Raw genomic sequence first — 12,811 nt, forward strand, 5'->3', positions numbered from 1 at the left:
GCTGCACAAGGCAGGGTCCAGTCCCTAGAGCACAGAGATGTCCAGAGTCTGTGCTAAACTGTGAGTCTGCTCGGTCTTCATATAACGAGCAGTGAAGTGTTTTACCGGGAGCTCAGCAACGGCATGGAGTGAAAGACACTGCTGCCAGAGAAAGTGAATGTTCTGACAGGATTCATGTTGCCTGCTCGCTGGAAGGGATCACAGATCCAGTAACTCTTTACCTTGGACCCCTGGGGATTCAAGGAATCATCTATTAGAGGTATAATTAGCAGCAGAAAGGCTACACAACCTCACAGCTGAGAATCTGAACCCTCACCATGCAGGTCTGACCAAAACCCTGAATTGTACAGAAACTTCTGGAACTGTTTGCAGAATTCTAGTAAAAGGTACAAACTGGTTATCACCCTGTCTAAAGCTAATTATTCTCTGCTGCGCCATTATTGTCACAATTGTGATATTGCGGTTGAGGAGTCAAGTGAAAAGTTATGATGGACTCATTTTAATTTAATAGAAGCTGTTACACAATGGTGGTGAATAGGCTGAGCTTTGGTGGCCAGCCTGAAGGATGTGGTAATGGTAACGTCTTCCTGGGGCGGCTTAGCTGTTAAGCGCAGGAGTAAGGAACTTTGGTAGGGTCATTGGAGCCCTTGAAGTGGACTGGCTTTGCTACTGTGGCAAGTGAGAGCGTGGATTGCTGCCTGTCGATTGCTGTATGGCAGGCAGCCCGGGGATCTCACGGTATCCGCGAATCTCAGAATATACTTGCCTAGCATTTCACCTGACGCTTACTATACTCATGTGATTTTAAATAAAAGCTGTGGCCCTTTTGTCACCAAAAAACAATGTGTTGTGTATTTTTTGTTATTGGGCTATGTAGTTTAGTTTGTCTGTTAATAAATGAGGATCCATGCCATATCCAGAAGTTATTTAATATGATGTTTTATTTCATTGCTGTAAATGATGGTTTGCAATGTCAAAAATTTTATATCATCATTTCTTAACCAGGCGTTAACCAGGTCCAGGTAATGATGTAACAGTCAGAAGGCCACAGGAAGCTGGTGAAGGTCCTTCTATACAGCTCCAGGTGGATCTGCTGGACTTCAGGGCGCCAGATGTGGAGGTTTCCCGTCTTTCAGTTGATTCTAGGGCAACGGTGACAACATGCAAATGCACGAGCAGCCCTGGATAATCCACGCCGGCAGGATGATAAGATCCGGCGGAAGATGGAACCTATGAGAAGAGAAGTAAATATAATGTAAGTGATTGGACTCCATATTACATGATACCACTGTGGACGGACAGCAGAGGAATCTTATCATACAGAGGTCAGAGATCATTGTCAGCCATCATACATGTGACAATCCCAACACTGACATATAACATCTGCTCCACATGAATTATTCTCACCGACTGACATCACACAACATGGAGCTGATTCTCACACTTACCTCGTCTCTTTTTCCCCTTTTCTACATTTTCTGATGTTTCTGGCTCTTTACTACAGATTTTCGTTCTTCCTGAGCTGGAAACTCTGATAGGAAAGTAAAAAAACCTCAGCAACGTTATATTCTTACAGGATCTGCTTTGTCATAACATGGATAACATAGTAGACCTATTGCACAAAAACCATGTGGAAATATTTGAGCCTTGAAGTCAACATTCACATTGTTCATGTACATACCTGCTAATGGGGACGAGGATGACAAGATGCTAATAGCATCTTCTCTATTAGATGCAGGAAAAGATTCTTTCTGCCTGTTTGGAAGAAGAAAAATGTGTAAATCAAAAGTAAACGCAGTAGAAAAGGGGTTGTCTCACCATAAGAACACCAACCATAAGACATTACCTACCGGCCGCAATTATGGGATCTTATTACCAGCGGTTACTAAAGCCAAAAGCACAATGTCTGCTAACCATGGGGCAGTGGATGTTGCATAAGATATTATGGTATTAATGTCCTATATTTGGTGTTGTGCAGATATATCAGCCTGGAGCTCCCAGCAATGACCCCATAATCTACTCACATTTCTGAGATGTTTGTGTCGGATGCTGGGGTGGTACACTCTGGAGGGGACTTGGGATCCTCAGTGCTCATCATCCCTGTAGCGGTGGTGCAGAGCTAAATGAGGACAACAATAAGATATTAAATTTTTTTTTTTTACTTTTAGAAGTCTTTTTTATGCATATTATGGACTTATTAATCACATACTTACTTTAGAAAGCCTTTCAGAAGATGATGTTAATTTTAGGAAGAAAAAGCTTTCATTGTCCTCACTTTTGCCCTCCTCATCCTCTGAGATAGGATGGTTGTTTTTATCAGAGGGATCTACAAGACATAGGTAATGAAGTATTATTAGAGTCGCCATGTATCACTAGTAGTGATGAGCGAGCATGCTCGATACTCGAGATTTTCGAGCGTACTCGGGTGTTTTCCGAGTATTTACAGCGTGCTCGGTGTTATGTTTGAATCACTCCAGTGTGCATGATTTGCGACTGTTTGAAAGCTTTATTACATGTGAGGAATGCCTGTTTCTTAGGCATTCCTCACATGTAATAAAGCAGTCAAAAAGTCGCAAATCATGCACACGGGAGTGACTCAAACATAACACCGAGCACGCTGTACATACTCGGCTAGCACTCGAGAATGCTCACCGAAAGGGTTAACAGAACATACTCGCTCATCACTAATCACTAGGTTACTGGATGCTACAACGTAATTCACAGAATACATAAAAAAACTCCCGTACAAAATTAGGGAAATAGGGATACAGTATGGGCCCATGGTCAACATAATTGGGATCCATGAAACATCGATAGCATTAGAGACCTATTACAGAAAAAACATGTGGAAATATTTGAGCCTTGAAGTCAACATTCACATTGGTGGTGCTGTAGACATGTACATACCTGGCAATGAGGACGAGGGTGGCAAGCTGATAATAGCATCATCTCTAGTAGAAACAGGAAAGGATTTTTTCTGCCTGTTTGGAGGAAGAAAAATGTGTAAATCACAAGTAAACGCAGTAGCAAAGGGGTTGTCTCACTAAAAAAACACCTATTATAAGGCCTAATAGGACATATGACTGGCCTAGAGGGGAAGGTCTTCTGCTCAAAACTACCTTTTATAGAGCGGAGCAGGAAAACAACTACCATGAATGTCTGGCATATAATACTACATCTCTCCTACAGTGTATGCAGCAACAAAATTGCATGATGGCCACAATTATAGGCAATTATCACCAGCGGTTTCTAAAGCCACAAGCACAATGATATTGTTGTATTTATGTCCTATATTTGGTGTTGTGCATATAAATCAGCCTGGTGCTCCCAGTAATGACCCCACAATCTACTCACATTTCTGAGATGTTTGTGTCGGATGCTGGGGTGGTACACTCTGGAGGGGATTTGGGATCCTCAGTGTTCATCATCCCGGTAGCGGTGGTACAGAGCTAAATGAGGACAAAAATTAGACATGAAATTTTTTTTTTTACTTTAAGGCTATGTGCCCACGATGCAGAAATGAAGCGGAAAATTTCCGCTTCATTTCTGCATGTCCTTGCCCGGAAAAAACGCGTGCGGAATTTGACACGCGTTTTTGAAGCGTTTTGCACAGGTGGAATTGCCTTGCTTTTTCTTAATGCATTGAAGATGGCAATTCCGCATGCGTAAATGCACAAATAATGGACATGCTGCGGAATTTTCCGCACATCAAAAACGCGGAAAATTCCGCAGCATGGGCATTGAAATTGCGGATTTACATTGGGGACCATGGGAGAAGGCTTACCAACTGTTTTACAAGCGTTTACGCTGCAAAAATTCTGCATCAAAAACGCATCGTGGGCACAGACCCTTAGAAGTCTTTTTTTTTTTCACTTATTTTAGATTTACTGATCACATACTTTAGGAAGCCTTTCAGAAGATGATGTAAAATTTAGGAAGTCAAGGCTCTCATTGTCCTCACTTGTGTCCTCATCCTTTGAGTGATCTGCAAGACATAAGTAATGAAATCTTTTTAGAGGTTATCAGTATAACACATTTATCACTAAATTAATGGGAACCAATGGTCACATCTTTGGGAAGACAAGACAAATTGTCACTTAGTCTAGATGACGTCTCATTCTACTTACTGATAAAGAGGCTGGTGTCCACATCTGACACAAGCTGAGGAACGTACTCCGGCTTCTGACTTAGAAGGTTGTCAAAGTCTAAGTTCCTGAGGAATGGATGACCCTTGATCTCAAATGCTCCTCCTGCAAAAAGAAATAAAAAAGTGCTGTGGATATTGTCAGAGACTGCTCCATATCTGAACAGTTTATCTTAATCTGAACTAATGATATAACTGAGCCTACATGAAAGAAATAGACTGAAAGTCATAGTATGGAGAACAAGAAAAGGACAAGCTGATAGAGAGTGATTATCCTCATGGATATTAATAATATGTTCTAGGTGTAATAAGCAAATTGTTACCTCTCCCAAGTCTATGTGCAGGATCTTTTCTGAGCAGCTCAGTGATGATGTTCTGAGCAACTAAGGGAGGAACGGGACTGCGATACCAAACTACGTCTCCTGTTATGTAGAAAATTACAGAAAATAAAACCTCTTTATTGGACTGTAAGATAAAGCAATGGAAATAACTAAACCAATGTAACCAATCAAAGCAATGAATCAGATTATTCTACTTACCAGTAACAATATTTTTATAAAGCTCAATTAAGGAATCCCTATAAAATGGTCAAACTCCTACAAGAAATTCATGCAGGATTATCCCCATTGACCACCAGTCAACAGGTCTTCCATAGCCTTTTTTCAGGATGACCTCTGGGGCTATGTAATATGGCGTGCCACAGGCCTGGAAATCAACAGAAGAAAGAGATGAGATTGATGATACCATTATTATGACACGTTCTCACCATAAAAACACAATGACGAAGATAAAATATCAGTGGAAAAGTTTTCTAGAAATTAAGAACATAGAGAAGAAACAATAGTGTGATGAGAATTGTAAAGAACAGTCTGGGTTTTTGTAAGTGATGCCGACCTTAAGATCCAGGAACTCTCTGGTGATGTCCTCTGTGAATTGCTTGTAGGTGTTGGTTTTTGGTATCATGACACCAACTTTTGAAAGCCCAAAATCGGCAACTTTAATGTGTCCAGCAGATGTTATCAGGAGGCTGTGAAAGAGAAGATGGTTTTAGCCTTATAGACCATGTCATAATACATGACAACTTTACCCCCTTATTATACAAGAGATGGCACTTACTTGTCTGGCTTCAGGTCTCTGTGCACCACACCATAGCTATGAAGGTATTCCACAGCAAGAACGACTTCTGCAAAATACAAGCGCGCCAAGGGGATAGATAAATGACCCCTGGTCTTTAGAAGGGTCCTGCAGTCTCCACCTAGAGAAAAAAGGAAATATGACCAGTGAGGGGTTTATAAAGCAGATCACCATGATGTATAGTATAATGAGAAGTGATCAGAGATATTGGGCAGGAGAGAATATATACAGATATAAGGTATAGTTCACATATTATTAGTCTAAAGTAATGGTGAGATGTGGTCCGTAACTAATAACAGAGTGATATCACATCTCGTTTACAGCTGGAGATACTGATGTGCTCATCGTGGACTTACAGGAGAGATCACACAGATAGTGGTGTACATAAAAATCACAGGGCCCCATAGGAAGAGTTCTCATTAGGCCCCCCCTTAAAAAAAAATATACATATAGATATATACACATATCTATGAAGCCCCTTAGTGTTCTCACCAGCAATATACCTTTCATGGCCATTTTAAAGTATGATGCTCCCAAAAGTGACCCCACCCACACACACTGAGTATGGTGTCCCCACAGTGAATACTCCTCCTTACAGTTTTAACTCACATATACAGTGTCAGTATGATGCCCTCACTCAGTATGAAGCCAGCCACAGCCCCCTACTCAGTATGATGGTGCCTACAGTCCCTCCACTTAATATAATGGCCCCATAGCCCCTCACACAATATAATGGCCCCCACTCAGTATGATGGCCCCCACACAGAATAAGGACCCCCACAGCACACCACTCAGTATGAGGACCTCACTCAGTATAGGGGCATTCACAGTCTCCCATAGCCTCTCACACAGTATTATGGCCCCCACAGCCCTCAATTCAGTATTATGGCCCCTACAAATACTGACATTAAAAAAAAGCACTACTCACCTCGCCCTGTTCCCCCGGCACGCTCCTCTAGTCTGTGCATTGTGAATACTGAGACTCCACGCTACAGGCGTGATCCTGTGATGACTTCGCACCTGCAGTGCACGAGGTCTCAGACTCACCAGCACTGCACGAGGTCTCAGACTCACCAGCACAGGCTGAATGGTGGATCAGGCAGCTTACGGATCCCTGATCCCCCATTATGTTCAGCTGTATCCGCATTCTGAGGATGCAGATACCGCTAAAATTGTAATGACAGGAGGAGCGATGGGGCCCAGTGCCAAGAGGAGCCGGACCCCCTCCAACTCATTGGTTCCATAGCACACCAGCACACAAATTAATAAATTTCCGATCATCTTGGAAATATATAATCTATAGTAAATGCTCTGCAACCAACCACTTAGACAAATCCTAATTATATGAGTGGTGATAAGATGTAAGCAGACATGGGTTGAATATAATGTAATGTGCATGTGACGCGCCCCTGGGCCTGAGTCGCGCAGCGTTGCGCACGCGGGAGCCTACCCGGAGCCGGATCAGATGGGGGTAGTAGTCTCGTGGCGGTGACCCGGTCCGTGCCCAGGGAGTCAGACTAAGTGGCAGTCTATTAGCAGTAGATGGTGGATGACTACGCCACCCGTTGAATGCAGCTATGGAGCTGCCGCTGCAGGGCAGACCGCTGAGGCCGGTGGAAGGATGGTGCAGCGTGGATGGTATAACCCCCAACGGGAGGGGTATGGCCTCAGGGCAGCCGACGTGGATGATGGGGGTAGCAGGAACCACTCAGAGACGATGCGGTGTAGTTCAGGGTCTTTACTGGTGACAAAGATAGACCCTCCCGGAGTACTTGCTAGCAATCGGGGCCTGGTCAGTCCTTGAGCAGATGGGATCTCCCCTGGCCAGGCGGAGTTGTAGGCCTTCCCAACTAACTGTACTCTTCTGGCTACCTTGCTAGAGGCGGGTATAAGTAGCCCACGTCCCTGAGTGTACCGTGTGGTGCTCACCCGTATGGCCGGTGACTCGGGGCCTTCTAATGGCTTCCGCTCCACGATGGCGGTGCTGGTCCCACGCGTGTGACCGTGCCTTCGGGTTTCTTGGCCAGAGGACCTGGAATCCCCTGCCTGACGGATTCTGCTGCTGGGTAGGAGTTAGTCCCCACAGCCTCGGACTCCGGGTCCGGTAAGAAATCTTCTCAGTCAGGGCGAGCTCTGCAGCTGCCAGCCCCTGACTCCTTGTAACACTGCTCCCACAGAGCTCCTGATGTTCTGTTCCTATATTTGCTTCTTTTCTCTGTCTCTACTTCTTCTCTACTCACTCACCCTGCCTCAGCCCTAGGTTTATATAGGGGAAGTTCTTCCCCTCCCAGGACTGGGCAGGAGGTGTGGCATGCATAGGATCCCTGACCAAGAGACCTCCCACCTGCTCTCAGATGTAATATCTCTATCACTGTGGCAACCAGACCCCTGGGGTGTCACATTCCCCCCTAGTGAAATTTAGTACTCCGGGACTAAACATTTTTTTTTTTTTTGAAAAACATAACAAGATATAACAATAACAATACAATAAAGAAACACATAAAGGTGGTCACGGCATGTCCGTAACCGGGTGCAGTCTTTGAAGAAAGCAAGGTGTCCATTTCACCAAAACAGGGAGACGTAACCAGGTAGGGGTCTGTCCTGCCCCGAGTCCTTAACAGTCTTTAGTCCGTCCTGGGTTACGCTCCAACTATGTACAAAGGATTCCCGGTAAATCCACCAAAGACTCCTATAAACAACTAGAAACACATAATTATACACAAGCAACAAGAAAAACAGGTAACCACAAATAAAACAATTTATACATTTCAAATCCTCCAACGTGCGGGTAACTGGCCTCTAGTGGCCCTAGTGGACCTACCGAGCTGACTGTCTAGCCCTGAATTACAGGGTGTAGGAGCTGTCAAGGGTAAACTGGGCAGCTGTCTACCGGCTCTTTGGCTCACTAGGGGTACGGCAGGCTCACTATAAGCAGAGGGTTGATCCTCCTGTTCTGCTTGTGTGGAGTCTTCTTCCTCCTGGACCGGCTGCTCTTCCAGCTCTACCTGTCGCTCCGTAGGTGCTTGGGATGCTGGTTGGAGGAAGGTGAGTACGGGTACCACAACTGCGCCATTGACTTGAGTCCAAGACCGAGGGAAGTCTCCGAGCACAGTACTAACCATGTCTTCCCTTTCCTCTACGGGTCGAGGGTCTTCTTGTTCCTCTTCAGGGTTCCGTAGCTGTTCGGGACACTTCTTCAGGTGATCCCGGGATACAATGGTTGTGGTTTCCCCTCCGTCTTTACTGATGGTACAGACCTTTGGGTTGTCATGGCTTGAGGGCAGTACGGTGTACGGGTCCTTCTCCCACTGGTCGTCCAACTTGTGGAGCCGTCTTTTTCTCTTCAAGACCTGCTCTCCGGGTACCAGGGGAACAGCGGGAGCATACTGGTTGTAAGTTTTCTCTTGTCTTTCCCTAGCCTGACAGAGACTTCGCTCTACACTCTCCTGTACTCTCCGGTACTGCTGCTGCCTCTCTGTGTCCCAGTCTGCTTCTGGTGAAGTGTCCTCGGGTGTCAGGACTCCCATTTCCAGGTCAACAGGTAACTTACCAGGTCTCGCCTTCATTAGGTAAGCCGGGGTACAGTTGGTGGAACCTACCGGGATGTGGTTGTATAGGTCCACCAGATCGGGCAGCTTCTCAGGCCACAGACTGCGTTCTTCCAAGGGCAACGTTTTCAGAAGATCCATTACCACCTGGTTCATTTTCTCACAAAGTCCATTAGTTTGCGGATGATAGGGTGTTGTCCTTATCTTCCGGCAGCCATACAGAGTGCAGAATTCTTGGAAGACCTCCGCTTCAAAGGCAGGTCCCTGGTCTGTCAACACTTGGTCCGGGTACCCGTGTGGACGGCAGAAATGCTGCTGGAAGGCTCTAGCTGCTGTTCGAGCTGTTAAGTCCTTGACGGGGACGACAACCAAGAACCGGGAGTAGTGATCCACGATGGTTAGTGCGTAGACGTAGCCACTTTTGCTTGGGGTCAGTTTTACATGATCCAAGGCTACCAGTTCCAACGGCTGCCGGGTGACGATGGACTGCAGGGGAGTCTTCTGGCTGGCACGGTCCTTCCTTCTTAGGTTGCACGGGCCACAGTCTCTGCACCACCTCTCGATGGTTCCCCTCATGCCTACCCAGTGGAACCGCTCGCGCAGCAGGAACTCCAGCTTCTTCCATCCGAAGTGTCCAGCCCCGTCGTGGTATGCCTCCATCACCATGGCTGCGTCTCTTCGTGGCACCACTACTTGCCAGATTAGTTCATGCGTCCGGGAGTTAACCATTCTGCGGCACAACTTCCCCTTGTAAAGGAACAGTCGACTCTTCTCAGCCCACAGTTGCTTGGCTTCCTCCGGAGCGTCTGGGTCAAGGCGAGCCTCTGGCCGAGTCAGCATCTCCTTCACCAGTCGGACGGCAGGGTCACTGTCTTGCGTTTCCTCCCAGTTGTAGTGAGGCAAGGGGTTAAACGTAGCGGCTTGCTTACTCCTTACCCGGTGGGAATACTGGAGAGTCCCATGCCGGTGGAACGCGGGGAGTTCGACTTCTTCCAGTCCCTCTGGATCTTCTCCTACATCCGGTAGGTTTGACATCCTGGACAGGGCGTCCGCGTTGGTATTGGAGCGTCCTGCCCGGTATTTGATTGTGAACTCGTAGTTGGACAGACGGGCCATCCATCTCTGCTCTAGGGCACCGAGTCTTGCCGTGTCCAGGTGTGTCAACGGGTTGTTATCCGTGTACACGATGAACCGGGAAGAAGCGAGGTAGTGCTTAAAGCGTTCGGTGACTGCCCACACCACTGCCAGGAACTCTAGCTTAAATGAGCTGTAATTCTCAGGGTTTCTCTCGGTGGGTCGCAGTTTTCGGCTAGCGTAAGCGATTACTCGTTCTTTCCCCTGCTGGATCTGGGACAGCACGGCTCCTAGCCCGATGTTACTTGCGTCGGTGTAGAGGATAAAGGGCTGGCTGTAATCCGGGTACGCCAGGATTTCATCCCCCGTGAGGGCCATCTTCAGCTGGCGGAAGGACTCTTCTTCCAACTTCTCCCATCTGAAGGGCGGCTTCTGGTTCTTGGCCTTCCGGGACTGGCCTATCAGGAGGTCCTGCATAGGAGCTGCCTTTTTGGTGAAACCGGGGATGAACCTGCGGTAGTAGCCTACCAACCCGAGGAACTGCCGCACTTCCTTTACACTGGAGGGACTTGGCCATTCCTTAATTGCGGTGATCTTATCAGGGTCGGGAGCCACTCCGTCAGCGCTCACCACGTGTCCCAGGTACTGCACCTTTGGTTTCAGGAGGTGACACTTGGAGGGTTTCACCTTTAGGCCGTAGCTTGCCAGAGCTTCGAACACTTCCGCCAGGTGTTTCAGGTGGTCCTCATAAGTCTTAGAATATACGATGACATCGTCCAGGTACAACAGGACCGTCTCGAAGTTTCTGTGGCCCAGACAGCACTCCATTAATCGTTGGAAGGTTCCTGGTGCGTTGCAGAGTCCGAACGGCATACAGGTAAACTCGCTAAGTCTCATCGGGGTGGTGAATGCGGTCTTCTCCCGGTCCGCCTCTGCTACAGGAACCTGCCAGTACCCACTAGTGAGATCCAAGGTAGAGAAGAAGTTAGCAGATCTTAAAGCAGCCAAAGACTCCTCTATCCTTGGTAAGGGGTACGCATCCTTGTGTGTGATACGGTTGATTTTCCGGTAATCTACACACATCCTCATGGTGTTGTCTTTCTTTTTGACTAAGACTAGTGGAGCTGCCCAGGGGCTACAGCTATCCCTGATCACCCCAGCCTCCTTCATGTCTCTAAGCATCCCCTTGGCGTGTTGGTAGTGTGCAGGGGGTACGGGTCGATACCTCTCTTTTATGGGAGGATGGTCTCCCGTGGGGATGTGGTGTTCTACCCCCTTGACTCGCCCGAAGTCTAACGGGTGTTTACTAAACACTCTCTCGTACTCTTGAACCACCCGATAGACTCCCTGTTTCTGGTGTGAGGGAGTGGAGTCAGTACCCAAATGTAGTTGCTGACACCAGTCCTCCATTGTTTTCTTAGAGCCGTTACCTTCCTCCGGGTGAGATGGAGGCAAGGGTTCCACAGATTGTATAGCATTTTGGTTAATGGTATATAATTTGGCTAGCGTGGCATACCGAGGCAGGTACACTTCCCTCTTCCCGATATTGATTATGCGAACGGGCACCCTCCCATGGCGTACATTAACCACCGCCCGTGCTGTCAAGATGGTGGGCCTACTGTCTGAGTAAACTGGTTCTACCATTGCCTGGTAATCTCTACCTCTCAGACCAATAGCTGCCCGGCACCAAATCATCATTTCACTTTTTGGGGGCATGGCAATAGGGAAAGGGTCACACATTCTCACGCTACCAATCTCACCGCCGGAGAGTTCCACCTGTTGCCGTCGCATCAGTGCCCGGATCTCTTTTTGGAGCACTCGCTGCTCGCCGGAGCTGGCGTTTTTGGCAACCTGCTGTAAAAGGAAAATCACCTCTGCAAGACAATTTTCAATTACATTAGTTCCTAGAGTTATCTTTGGGTGACTCTCGTGTTTGTCAATGTCTACAATGATCAGTCCCTGTGCTGCCAGTTCAACTCTACCAATTTTAATGGTCACCTCTTTAAATCCGATCTGTGGCACGGGCTGACCATTGCTGGCGATGATACTCAAGTCGTCGTCAGGGTAGTGGGTGATATCCGAGTCATTCCAGTACTGCTTGAAGAGCACGTACGGGATGGTGGTGACCTGTGACCCGGTGTCCAGCAGGGCACTCATAGGAATGCCATCCAGTACCACGGGTAAGACTGGATGTCCTCCCACATATTTGTCGCGCCAGTTCGATGGGCCTGGTGATCTTTTTCCTAGGGGTTGGCCCTCTACCCTAGGTTGTGCCAGTTTAAAGGACAGTACCTTGCCATATGTCCGGGTTGATTGCAGCGGCGGCAGATGGGTCGTCCGTCCTCGTTGTATCGGTCGCTGGGTCTTCCTCTGGCCGGTGGGGTCCTCCTTGGTCGACGCCACGGGATGTCCTCCGGTCCGGATGCCAGCTGGATCTTCCCTGGAGTAGAAACCTGTAAAGACTGCACAGTTCGGATTAGCGCAGCAACGCTTTTAGCTAGCTCTTGGACCTGATGGTGCAGGTCTGGAGCCGGGTCATTGCTCAAAGCCTGCGCATCAGCTCCCACAGGCCCTGCCGACAAGGGCGCCGCCTCCTGGTGGTAAGTGGTAGTGGGGCGTCTGTGGGTCACAACGCCACCTGGTGCCGGTTCTCGGAGCACCCGGATGGCTCTGTCCTTGAACTGTGCAAATCCCAGATGAGGGTCCTGTAAGGCCATTGCCCGCAACTGGGTTCGGTGGGCATTGCAATATAAACCCTCTATAAATTGTTCAGTTAACAGCCTGTCCTCGTCTCCCACGCCGTCAGGGTCGGTCTGCTTAATGGCTCTCAGGGCCTCTTGTAGGTTCAGGGCATAGTCCCTTATACTCTCATGTGCCCGCTGTTTGCACCCGTAGAATCTAAGCTTGATCT

Source organism: Phyllobates terribilis, unplaced genomic scaffold, assembly GCF_046119375.1.
Source record: "Phyllobates terribilis strain yellow unplaced genomic scaffold, ASM4611937v1 Scaffold_1__5_contigs__length_1240528914, whole genome shotgun sequence".
Taxonomy (NCBI): Eukaryota; Metazoa; Chordata; class Amphibia; order Anura; family Dendrobatidae; genus Phyllobates; species Phyllobates terribilis.